Genomic DNA, 12,675 nt, shown 5'->3' with positions numbered 1-12,675 from the left:
GGAGGCTGAGGCAAGAGAATCCCTTGAACCTGGGAGGCGGAGGTGGCAGTGGGCTGAGATCACACCAGTCCACTGCAGCCTGGGAGACACAGTCTGTTTGAGACAGATTCTGTCTCAAAACAAAAACAAAAACAAAAATTTTGCTGTGAAACTAAAAGGGCTCTTTAAAATAAAGTCTCTTAAGAAAAAGGGTTGGGCTATAAATATTTTACTAAAGCAAGGCAAAAGGATCTAATGCCCCAGAGGAGAGATTTCTAATGAGGGACTTGAGGCTCTGTCATGATATAGGGGGGTTATTGGGGAAGGTTCTTGAGGCTAGAGAAGCTCCCCTGGAGCCTGGGGGGTGGCCGCTTCCACATATGTCCAGAACCACCTGAGATGTTTCCATCACTTTTGTATTTATTAGCTGTGTTATCTGTCTCCTTGGTATCACCACTACCCCTAAGATCTCTGCAGAGGAAAAGCTAGGAAATATATTTCTCAGAATCTTCTTCCCCCGAATGGTCTTGGGTTAGAGTTTCCCAAAGAAAGGCAAGCGAATGAGACTGGGGAGGCTGCTGTAGGCAGTGGTAAGGTCCAGAGCAAGGCTCTAGAAAGCTCTAGAATAGTGGTTCTCAAACTTGAGCTGGATCAGAAGCACCCAGACAGCTTGATAAAGCACAGACTGTTGGAGCCCATCCTTGGAGTGCATGATTCAGTAGGCCTAGGGTAGGGCCTCAGATTTACATTTCTAGCAATTTCCAAGGTGAGGTTGATGCTGCTGGTTCCCATACCCACTTAGAAAATCACAGCTTTAGAAAAATAACTGCTTCAATGCTTCCATTTCCTTGAATTAAGACTCATGATGTAGAGAACACATAGCATGGCCCCTGTTTTCCAGAGTAAACTTGACCAGTATTCAGTGCATGAACACACAGAGCTTTCCGGAATGCTTAAGTCTCCCCAAGAAGCATGATTACTGAATCATATGGTAAGAATGCTTAAGTTTACAGAAGGGAATCAGGCAGGCTGGCATTGCTTCCAGGACCTATGTGGTTTCGATCTCCATGAGGCAAGGCCCCTGCTGCCATGCTGGTCTTCAGCTTCCTGTGGGGAAGGGACACTTGGGCCTCTTGCACCCGGCACTTTTGACTCTTTGCTCATTGACACTCCCCAGCTCTATGGAACATGCCAGGGCAGGACAAAGCCTCCAACTACTGGCCCTGGAAGATAGCTGTGTCAGTCCATTTGCACTGTCATAAAGAAATACCTGAGGCTGGGTAATTTATAAAGAAAAGAGATTTAATTGTCTCCTGGTTCTGCAGGCTGTACAGGAAGCATGGCTCCAGCACCTGCTTCTGGTGAGACCTCAGGAAGCTTCTGATCATGGTGGAAGGTGAAATGGGGGCAGGCATATCACATGGCAAGACAGGAGCAAGACAGAGAAGAGGGAGGTCCCAGACTCTCTAAACAACCAGATCTTGTGTGAACTCAGAGAGAGAACTCTCTCATTATCACAAGGATGGCACGAAGTCATTCATGAGGGATCCACCCCATTACTCAAACACTTCCCACCAGACCCAACCTCAAACATTGGGGGTCACATTTCAACATGGGATTTGGAGGGGACACACATCCAAGCCATATCAACAGCCCAGGGAGTTGCCCTGAGTCACAGCTGATAATAGGTCTGCTGTGATGGCGGGGACATGTATGGCTGGCAGCAGGCAATGTGACATCCAGTGGCTGTTGCCGTGGACGGGGGTGACCGCAAGCAGCTGTGGATAAATAAGAACAAAGTTACTTCTTGTAAGCAAAGGCCTGGATTTGTGGTGAGGCTAAGAGGCTGGGTCACCTGTGGGCCACCTCAAGAGCTCTGCCATGGCAGTCGAGGGACTTGAGCACCACATTGAAAGGGCCGCTGGCCTTACACAGGTCTCTGGGGCCACAACTGATAGAAAGGATGGTCAGAATACCCAATATTTGTGAATCTGTAAGTGGCCTTTTCTAAAAAAGAAAGAGATGCTTTACAGGTAAAGAAACAGACTCAGAGGCTAAGCGGCGTGACCAGAGTCAGTTAGTGGGAGAGTCAGGACCATGACCAAGTCCTTTAACTCCGAATTCCATGTTCAAACTAGCTGCCTGCAGTCCCCTCTGGGAACCCTGGCTCCAGGACAAAGGGACAAAGGGGACCACGGGGAGACACCACGTGCTCAGGAGTTATGGGGAGCACTTCTTCCACGTCTCACTTTGGACACTGTGTGTCTCGCCTGTTGAACTACTCAGGTTATATTTTCATTGTTTGTAATGTTAAATTTTGAAATAATTATAGAATTCACAGTAATTTCACCCAACTTCCCCCAGCTGGTGCATCTCACATAGCTGCAGTACAAGGTTAAAACCAGGACAGGTTGTCTGGAAAGGAGCAGTTTCTCCCACAAATGTCCTCCAAGCCCTAAGACGCAGGCATTTAGAAAATCCGGTAATTGCTGTCATTTTCATTATCAGTTAAATGAGTCCCCTAATGTTTCAGAACAACAGATGACATGAGATGTCCCTGCTGGGGAGAAAAACTTGATGATCCCATTGGCAAACCAGCTCCTGAGATTTGTATCAAGGCCTCTGCATCTCACAGCTACCTTGTGTCTCCTCTATTGAAAAGCTGCTGGGACTTTCAGAGACATTCTACTAATGGCAAGTTCTGAGGTTAGTGGATATAGTAAGATTGGCAGACCTCTCTGGAATTGTTTATGTAGCACAGAAAACAGAATTTAGAGGCAGGCAAATCTGACTTTTAATCCTTATAATCAATCATGCATTAAGTATTGACATTTCTTTTGGTATTGCCTTAAAATGTTAAGGAAAATTATAAGTAATTTCTTGTAACTACTTTTCATGTACGTCTGTTTTATTATGCCTACTAGATTATAAACTGCTAAATTATGTGCTTTGCTTTTTTTTTTTTTGCATTTGCCCCTATGGTGTGATGATTAGATCTAGAAACATTGACAAGATTGTTGAAACACAGATAGGCTGGCTGAAAAACACTGAAATTCAATGACTATGCAAGGTATCATCTGCCAATTTGTAGTTATTAAAAACATGAACTCACAGGTAAGCAAAGCAGGTGTGTCGCCTTAGAAGTGGAATGTGAATGTTAATTTGGAGTTTGGTAATCAGTGTAATATTGTCCATCTTAGAAATCATTTTCTTAGGTCAGGCATGGTGGCTCATGCCTGTAATCCCAGCACTTTGGGTGGCCGAGGCAGGCGGATCACCTGAGGTCAGGAGTTTAAGACTAGCCTGGCCAACATGGAAACCCCGTCTCTACTAAAAATACAAAAATTAGCCGGGCATGGTGGTAGGTGCCTGTAATCCCAGCTACTCAGGAGGCTGAGGCAGGAGAATTGCTTGAACCCGGGAGGCAGAGGTGGTAGTGAGCCGAGACTGTGCCAATGCACTCCAGCCTGGGCAACAAGAGTGAAACTCCATTTCAAAAAAAAAAATCATTTTCTTGTGCTGTAGGTTTAAATACTAAGAACCCACAACATGAAGACATTTGAAGATCTCAGATGAGATCTCTTGGTGAGTTTCAGGTCTCCTAAGAATTATGTTATATCCCTAAGGATACACATGGTTTTCAGTTATTACGTGTTAGACGAAAGACACAAAACAACCGTTACGGACTATTTGTATCCCTCCAAAATCCGTATGTTAAAATCTAACCCCCAATGTGATCATGATGCAGCCTTGAGAGGTAATTACATCATGTGGGTGGAGCCTTCATGAATGGGACCAGTGCCCTTATAAGAAGAGGCCAGAGGGCTAGCTCACTGTCTTCCCACCATCTGAGGATACAATGAGGAGACTGCAGTCTGCAACCCAGAAGGGGGCCTTCCCCAAAACCTAACCACGCTGGTGCCCTGATCTCAGGCTTACCAACTATACCAACCTTAAAAAAATATGCTGGAAGTTTTTTTTTTAAGGAAAAAATAGGATTAGTTTCAGTGCTCCAAATAATGACAGAAATTGCTAAATACAAAAGCTATAGGTATTTACTGAACAGATGTGAGCTATACAAGGGTATGCCTTGTGTGTATACAGGTTGCCTTCTTTGTTTGCTTAATATTTTATCATAAAACATCCATGTTATAATGTTGTATATGGAAACAACAGTGCCAGGTAGAAGGTGGATGGGTAATGAAAAATAGGTTATGGAAAATATACTGAAGCAAAATGTTTCCATCAAAACCAAGCTATTAACGTTTGGGTTTGGCAGTGACCTTTAGTCTATCAAACAAGGTTTTGGGGTTCAGGTAGCACAGAGAAAACACCTATAGACAGAAACCATAGGCATGCTACTTCAATCACAATTAATGTCGATATTGCATACATGTTCTTGACAATGTATATTGTAGCCAGCTTCTGTGGCCATGGCTGCTATTATCCCTGCCTTTTTCCCTGTTTGAAAAGAATCTTCTCAGCAGAGCTAGAGTCAGTAGAGAGTGTGTTTTATGTTATTGTGTTTGTGCTGGTGTCCTTTGTGCTACTGGTAATTACTCAATTGTTTCAACCGGCAATATGATTTCCAACACTAAAACATTATCATTTATAGAAATAAGTAATCATGATATTGGTGTCTTAGATTCCTAATCATTCAATGCTAATGATCCCTAAGCAATTTCAAGAGAGATCACTTTGCTGGTTATAAAAATAATGATGCCAAATATGGCTTATGACTCTTCCTTGTGTGACTCGAAAGCTTTTCACCCATGTGTTTGCAATGACTGCTTTAAGAGCCTCATAAAGTTATTCAGTGCTTTCCCAGTGATATTTAGGATAACCTGAGTGAATTCTTTGTTCATTTGAGGGTAGGAAGGTGTTTTTATAGCTCGCATGGTTCTTGACAACCAGACTTGTATTTGGACAATCAAAAATTGTGTGTTCTTTGCTTAGTGCCATCATGAAGAATTTCAGGAAGAGACGTGATTTGACCTTAGTGTTTTAAATGGGCATGGTCCTGCCGTCAAGTTCAGCAAAACAGCAGCTACTGCTGTCTGACGTACTCTGAAAGCCTGATCAGTCAGATCAGCCATTAGAGACCTGACCTCATGGACCCAGTTGCAGGGTGGTGGCTGGATGATGGGCTGATATGAGGACAACTGCTCCATCGTGCTCAGCGCTGCTGGGTTGTACTGCATGAGGAGCCAAGCTCAGTTTTATTTCCCTGCCTCTTTGCAAACAATTATTCTAGCAACATGCACTAGGCATACAGAAAATAATATGAAATGGATTCTGATGTTTTTAGTGCTTGGATTAGTTTGCTTCACTGTAGCCCTTGAACTCTTGAAACAGAAGTATCAAGAACCTGCTATTCTCTTAGTGGGCTCTGACCATGTGGTGCCCCAGAAGTTATCTCCAAATATACTTCAAAATATCAGGCAGAGGTTTCCTGTCTAAAGTTACCATGTGCCATATACCTGTTAAGGTGTCCACCAGCGGCATCTTTCTGATGATGACCCTAAATGTTCACAATGATGCTTGAGAGAGGGTAAAAGAGGCAAAATATGCTGGTGAATATATTGAGTGTCTTTCGGGAACTTTGTTCTTTTCACTGGATCGTCTTTAGAGCCTTCAGTGAACTAGCTCACCTTCTACAATTTGTTTATTACATGCACATTAGCCAGAACATCTGACAGAATTGAGCCTAGTATACTTCCTTCTTTGTAACTGAAAGGATCCCAGGACAAAGTGCCATGTTTAGGGTCTGGATGTGTGAACAATAGGCATTCTCAAGAGCACCCTCAGTTCTCTCCTGGGCATCAACAAGAAACCCTCGCAGTGAAGATTGAATGACATCAAGTGCAGTAGCTCCATGGACTTCATGACACTCAGGGGAACTTAGGCTTTTGTTTTGTTGGACTGTCTTTTGTTTTTCAGCGTGTGTGTTCATTGGAAATTCAGAGATAAGCCATTTGTGAACTAGGGATCTAGAAAACTTGTCATCAGATGACGCATCTATTTTAGGGGCTGCCGAGCTCCAGGTGGCCTGATTGCTTGTCTCAGGCTCCCCCAACCACTGGAACTCCATGCATATAGTCTCAGCTAATGTGGAACACGGTGGGTGTCTATCCTGAAGGTGGGTTCCTTCTGGGATGCCACCTGTGCAACCAAGTGAGTCCCGTCTGGGTTTGATGTAAATTCTACAGTGTCACACAGTTTGGGTTATAATACAGGCTGTACTGGGAAGATGAAAAACTAACATAGGCCAACGGTTGTTGAGAGAGAGAAGGCACTGGTTTCCTGATTCCTTCATTATCCCAGGGAGGTGTGTGAGGCCAGGGCACCATTCCAGTGTTTGGACCCCACACTCTAGGGGATTCCATTTTACACAGGGCATTTAAAAGCAAGTAACCATGTCAGTGGAGGAAAACACACTCATTATCTGGCAGCTGGCAGTCTGGATTTGGGCTGCCAACTGTCGGTAGGAGTTGTCTGGGAATGTTAGCTGCCCAGACCTCGAGACATTGGGGCTGAAGGAAGTTATACACCCCACTTCTAGAAGGAGGACATTACTTATCCTATTGGAAGCTAATTCCTTGCATGCAGCCCCATCTGCTGATTCCAGCTGACTTGTTCAGGCCACCCAGAGAGAGTTCCTAGGGCTACACTCAGATGATTCTGGTAATCACCCCACAGGGCCATATAACCATGGTTTAACAACAAAGAGTAGGACAGAAAGAAAAGAATTACTTTGGTCCCAGTTAATTATATCCATCTAGTTTTATGCCATTTTGACTACTAATTGAGCAGAAAAGAAACACTGAAGGAAAGAAAAATATTCAAGCACCCTAAGCAGACTTGTGATCACCTGGAATACTATGTAATAATTTTAGATCAATGGCTCTGCGAACATTTAACGAGCAACTACTATGTGTCTAACACTGTGCTAGGTATTGGGGTGACATAGCCTCTGATCTTAAGAACCCATGGTCCAGTATACCCCATAGGAATATAATAAATATTCATGACTGATGATTGATGATGCCGAATTACATGGGTTGAATCTTAGGGTAAGAGTGATAAAAGAAAAAAGAAATAATGCATTAGGTGCAACTATTTTCTCTTTGAGTGCAGCTGGGAAACTGTGCTTGCATTAACATCGTGGTAAAATCTAATTGTTGGTAACAGCCGCAGGTAGTGGTGTGCTGCAGCCAGTTTGCACCAGCCCACAAGAGCCAATTGTTAGATTTTCAGCAATGTTGTGAGCCAGTTGGTAAACATAGCCAATATAAAAATTAAATTATATAAACTTACAATTAAATAAATTATACTAAAGACAAAGACAGTAATATTTAAAATTCATCTCTTCTTAAACATTTTAGTGCATTTTACTTTTATCTGTGCTCTTAAGGTAATCCACATCGCCTGCATCTGAGTGGTGGAAATGTCATATAATGCTGTGCTACTGCACATCTCTTCTCAACTCTGCATTCAGTGATGGCACCATTGTAGTTTGAAATTGGCTGTCATGTAGTATCTACACCATGGAAATCAGCAGACACCACAAATTAGGGCTTGATTTACTACCAAAGCTGAAAAAAATTTAGTTTAATGAGTACAATTAATACAAGGGTAGAAAAATAGTTTGACAGAAGATCACACATCAGGTTTAATGACAGTAGATTTATTAGAGAAAAACTGGATTGGAATAAAATTCCACTTGTCAAGTCACAGTCGAATTCATTTCTATGTTGGCTGTGGTGTGATGGTTAATTTTAATGTGTCAGCTTGACTGGGCCATGGGATGCCCAGATAGCTGGTAAAACATTACTTCCGGGTATGTCAGCGAGGGTGTTACTGGAAGAGATTGGCGTTTGAAACAGTAGACTGAGAGAGAAGATGGCCCTTCCTCTGTGGGTGGGCCTCATCTGATCTGTTGGGGATTGGAACAGAACAAAAAGGTAGAGGAAAGCTAGAGGAACTCTGCCTGACTGCTTCAGCTGGGACATTGATCTTCTCTTGCCCTCACTGCTTCTGGGTCTCAGGCCTTCAGACTTGGACTGGAATCTACACCATCAACTCTTTGACTTCCAGGCCTTCAAATGACACCACCATCTTTCCTGGGTCTTCAGCTTGCAGGTGGCAGATCATGGGACTTCTCAGCCTCCATAATCATGTGAGCCACTACATTATAATGAGTCTATCTATCTATCTATCTATCTATCTATCTATCTATCTATCTATCTATCTATCTATCATCTATCTCTATCATCTTTTTATCCATCTAGAGTTTCTATCTAGGTAGACAGATAGCTCTGAGTATCTAGATAGATAGAGAAGTAATATCCTATTAGTTCTCTTTCTCTGGAGAGCCCTAATACATAAGGATTTGGCAAAAATCAATAGAAACATTCTGTGAGAATAAATTAGCTCTATGAAATTGACAATAAATAATACTTTTTGTAAATTGTACACTACACATCCTTTATATTATTGAAATTTATGACAAACATATATATTTACACGTATTTATTTTGGAGTGCCAGTTTACTGTACATGTATTTACTGTAATACCACTGAGTATAAGCCCATCATTGAAGCTGCTAGCAGGAGACAGGCTGTTAAGACAGAGGTGGTTTCCTCAAATGAGATGGAGAGAAGGAGACAGTCACTGCTGGCCTCCTGGAAGGAAAGCCCTCTTCACTCTTGTTCTCCAGGTCCTTTCTCCTTAGCAGCTCACCAGAGCTCCCTGACATCCACCTCTCAGGGTGTAGAGACTGTAAAGGTGTCTTTCTTTTGATTGTGAAGACAAAATGGGATTAGAAACACTTTATTTTTAGTGCAAATGATTGTGGAAAATCATTTGAAGTCTTCATATTCTTTTCTCATAAGTATGCTGTATTAGTTTACTAGGGCTGCAGTAACAAAGTACTGTGAATTACACGGCTTAAACCACAGAAATATATTTACACAGTTCTGGAGGCTGGAAGTCCAAGGTCAGGCTGTCAGCAGGGTTGGTTCCTTCTGAGGCTCTGAGGAAGAATCTGTTTCCTGCTTCTCCTCTAGCTTCTGGTGGTTTTATGGCAATCTTTGGTGTTCCTTGGCATCACCCAGATCCCTGCCTTCATCTTCACATAGGTGAAAGAGGAGTTGATCCCATCTTGTGTCATCCCTGTCCAAATTTCCTGTTTTACAAGGACACGGTTAGATTAGGTTAGGGGTCACGCTAATGACCACATCATAACTTGATCATATGCAAAGATCCTATTTCCAAATAAGGTCACATTCACAGGTACTGGGGATTAGGACTTCAATATGTTTTTGCTGGACACACTTCAACCCATAGCATTTGCTCAATGAACAATGAAAACAAAGCTGAACTCCAAGGGATAGGAAATTGGTGCTTGCAGTCAAAAGGTGGTTTGATGAAATTACAAATTCTTGTCTAGCTAAAGATGACCATATGGAGCAGAGGCTGCTGGTGATCCCCTAAATCCAATTCTTGACTTTTTGCTTAACAGTGCATTATTAGCTGGACCACAGCCACCAGAATAAAGATTTGATTTCCAAGTCCCCCTTGCAGCTAACTGCAGTCATGTGATAGCTTCTAGTACATTTAAGAGGTGTGGTTTGCCTCCTTCCTACCTATTCAATCCTATTGCTTGGAATACAGTTGTGATAGTTGATGAGCCATCTTGGATGATTTGGATGGAGGCCACACCCTGGGAATGGCAGAGGAGAAAGCTGGAAGGCACTTGGGTTCCCCAAGGAGCTTGTGAAAGAGCTGCCACACCCACCCCAGATGCTCCCCCTCTGCACTTTAACATGAATGAGAAGCAACATTCCCTCTTGATTGAACCCTGTTTATTTTGGGTCTTTCTCACTTTTTCACAAATATATCATATATTTTGAATTTGTTCTACTTCACCAAGGATATTCAGGGGCTCTCACATAGCTACAATTATGTGCCTATTTGTCTTTTCTCTCCTTACATCTTAAGGGGGAGCATGGTTTAAAGGAGTGGTTTTTAACCAGAGCGATTTTGCATCCCCTGGGTAACATCTGACACTGTCTAGAGATATATTCGATTGTCTCACTTGGGGGAGAGGTTCTACTGCTGTGTAGTGGGTAGAGGTCAGGATGCTGCTAAACATCCTACTATGCGCAGGATAGGTCCCCACGACAAAGAATGATCTGGCCCCAAACTGTCAATAATGCAGAGGTTGAGAAACCCCGGTTTAAAGGGAAAAGCATAGACTTTGGAACCAAGCTGGCGTGGGTTCAAATCCTGGCTCTGCTAGTTATCAATGTGACCTTGGTTATATGGGTCTTTACACTAGTGCAATCAGGTTACTAATATCTACTGTTTAGGGCTGTTTGGGAGGTAGGTGAGATCATCCTTAGAGAAGGTACACATCAGGCACTCAATAAATGGTAGTTTTCATTCCTCGAAAGGATTTCTTCTTGAGTACACTTCTTGTACACCAGGGAAGGGGAGGCCTTGCCTGCAGTTTAAATACTCAGGAAAATCAATTATCATCACACACACAGGCTTAGTCGTGTCCATGCCCCTCAGCATTGCCTGTCGAGGTCCCCAATCTGATTTTTAGTCCCTCCTGCAGCCTCAGTTCTTGCCTGTTTCAGTCTGCATGGTGGACTCCAGCCTCTCCAATCTGCACATACCTCCCCCATGCCTGAGCACACCCATTACCCTCTCTGCCTGAAGCACCCTCCACACCTTTACTGGCAGATCAACTCCTCACTCTGCAAGGCTTGGTGGCAGAGGCACCTTTTCTGGAGGTGTTTCTGCACTGTGGAATGAGCTAAACCCCTTGGCTCTGAGCGTTCAGAGCCTTCTCTACTTAGTTCCATCTTGCAAGAATCCATTTTCTCAGCTGAGAAAGGCCGGCCACTGTGGCTCATGCCTGTAACCCCAGCCCTTTGGGAGGCCGAGGTGGGCAGATTACTTGAGTTTGAGACCAGCCTGGCCAACATGGTGAAACCCCATCTCTACTAATAATCCAAAAATTAGCTGGGGTTGGCATGTGCCTGTAATCCCAGTTACTCGGGAGGCTGAGGCACCAGAATCGCTTGACCCAGGAGACAGAGATTGTAATGAGCAGAGATCGCACCACCGCACTACAGCCTGGGCAACAGAGTAAAACTGTATCTCAAAACAAAACAAAAACAAAAAACAGAGAAAAGTTCTTGCCCTGGAGTCACTTTCAGGGTGAACCTTGAGAGTCACTCTAGAGTGAATGTAAATGTGGTCATGGATAGAAAAGTCTGGCACATATTGCTAACACGCAAAACCCTTGTTGAGCTTAGTGTCATGTTCTCCGTAAGACTCAGCATGTTGTTTGAACGCTGGGGCTATGCCCTTTACTTCTGTATTCCCAGCACCCAGTAAATTACTCAGGTAAATTTAAAAAACTTTGTTAAAGGTTAATTTAGTTGGAATTTTCTCTATTTTCTATTTTAACAAGAAAGATATAAGATTTCTCATATCTTTCTCATTCTCAGACAATTCCAAGGGGTTTCTATGTCTTATCAATTATAACTTCCTCATATTTTTCTTTCCTGTCATCTCTTCTCCTGCCTGTAATTTTGCACTTTTTTTTTCCCACCTGAACTATGAGAATGGGCTTTTAACCTATAGCTCTGCTTCTGGGCCTCTCTCCAATCCAACCAGACTGTTGGACTTATCTTTTAAAAATACTACCTGATCATTTCATCCCTTGGTTAAAACCTTTCAAAACTGATCTTTTTCCTACAAGATAATATCCAGGGTTCTTGGAATGGAATGCAATGTTCTTCATGACCTGGCCCCAGTTTTCCCTAAACCCCATCTCCTGTAACTTTCTTAGATGAAGTTGAGGCTTCAACCTGCCAAATCAGTAAATTACCCCAATTTACTATGCTGTGATATGACTGCTTCAGAGTCAAATATTCGGCTTTCTGGAATGTTCTTCCTGGCAACTCTTCATTCTTTGAGATTCAGGATGAGTTTCTACTTCTACAAAGTTTCAGATCTACCCAAGCAGTGATGAACTCATCACTTTCTTCCATGGAGAACAAATGGATTTGGAACTTTCTTCCGAGATAGCATTCATCACATGGGCTTGCAATGATTTGTTTGCGTGTTTCTTTCACCAGCTAGACTGAGTGGTCCAGCTTTATTTGCTTTGGCAAACTAATTGTTTCCTGTGGGGCCTGGGACCTGTAGGTCTGAATAAGTGCTAAATGAATGAGTATAAATCTGCTGATTTACTAAAAAATAACTGGGTTAAACTGTGAAGTCTGGTTGCAATATCAACTTACTAGCTAGAATTTACTGAGGAGTTGTCATTTGTCTATCTTCACTGAAAACTCTAAGACCATTGTTTTCCCCACTTTACAGAGGGGCAGACCAAGACACAGATGGACTAACTTGCTAAATAATACAGAATTAGTGCTCATGGTGCTTGAACTCAAGTCTGACTCCAAATCTGCCTGAAGCACCCTCCACACCTTTATTGGCAGGTCAACTCCTCCTCACTCTGCAAGGCTTGGTGGCAGAGGCACCTTTTCTGGAGGTGTTACAGATGGGCAGACAAAGACACAGATAGACTAACTTGCCAAATAGTACAGAATTAGTACTCACGTGTTCTTAATCACTCCTCGCAACACTGCAAGATCTGAAGATAAAAACAA

The 12,675-nt window shown here is 42.9% G+C and overlaps 1 protein-coding gene across 3 annotated transcripts in view; it reads left to right on the top strand.

The window, feature by feature from the left end:
• LOC117975644 (uncharacterized) overlaps positions 1-12,675 on the top strand; it is a 401,045-nt gene that overhangs the window by 258,766 nt on the left and 129,604 nt on the right. Inside the window, exon 2 of one of the 3 annotated variants that reach the window (XR_010109639.1) lies at positions 2,513-2,685. The exons of the other annotated variants lie outside the window; for them this stretch is intronic. The gene's annotated coding sequence lies outside the window, so the exon portion shown is untranslated. The remainder of the gene's footprint in view (positions 1-2,512; positions 2,686-12,675) is intronic. 3 annotated transcript variants of the gene reach the window in all.

Source organism: Pan paniscus, chromosome 14 (genome assembly GCF_029289425.2).
Source record: "Pan paniscus chromosome 14, NHGRI_mPanPan1-v2.0_pri, whole genome shotgun sequence".
Classification (NCBI taxonomy): domain Eukaryota; kingdom Metazoa; phylum Chordata; class Mammalia; order Primates; family Hominidae; genus Pan; species Pan paniscus.
Note: the sequence above shows the minus strand (reverse complement) of the source record. Positions and strands in the feature narration are given on the sequence as shown.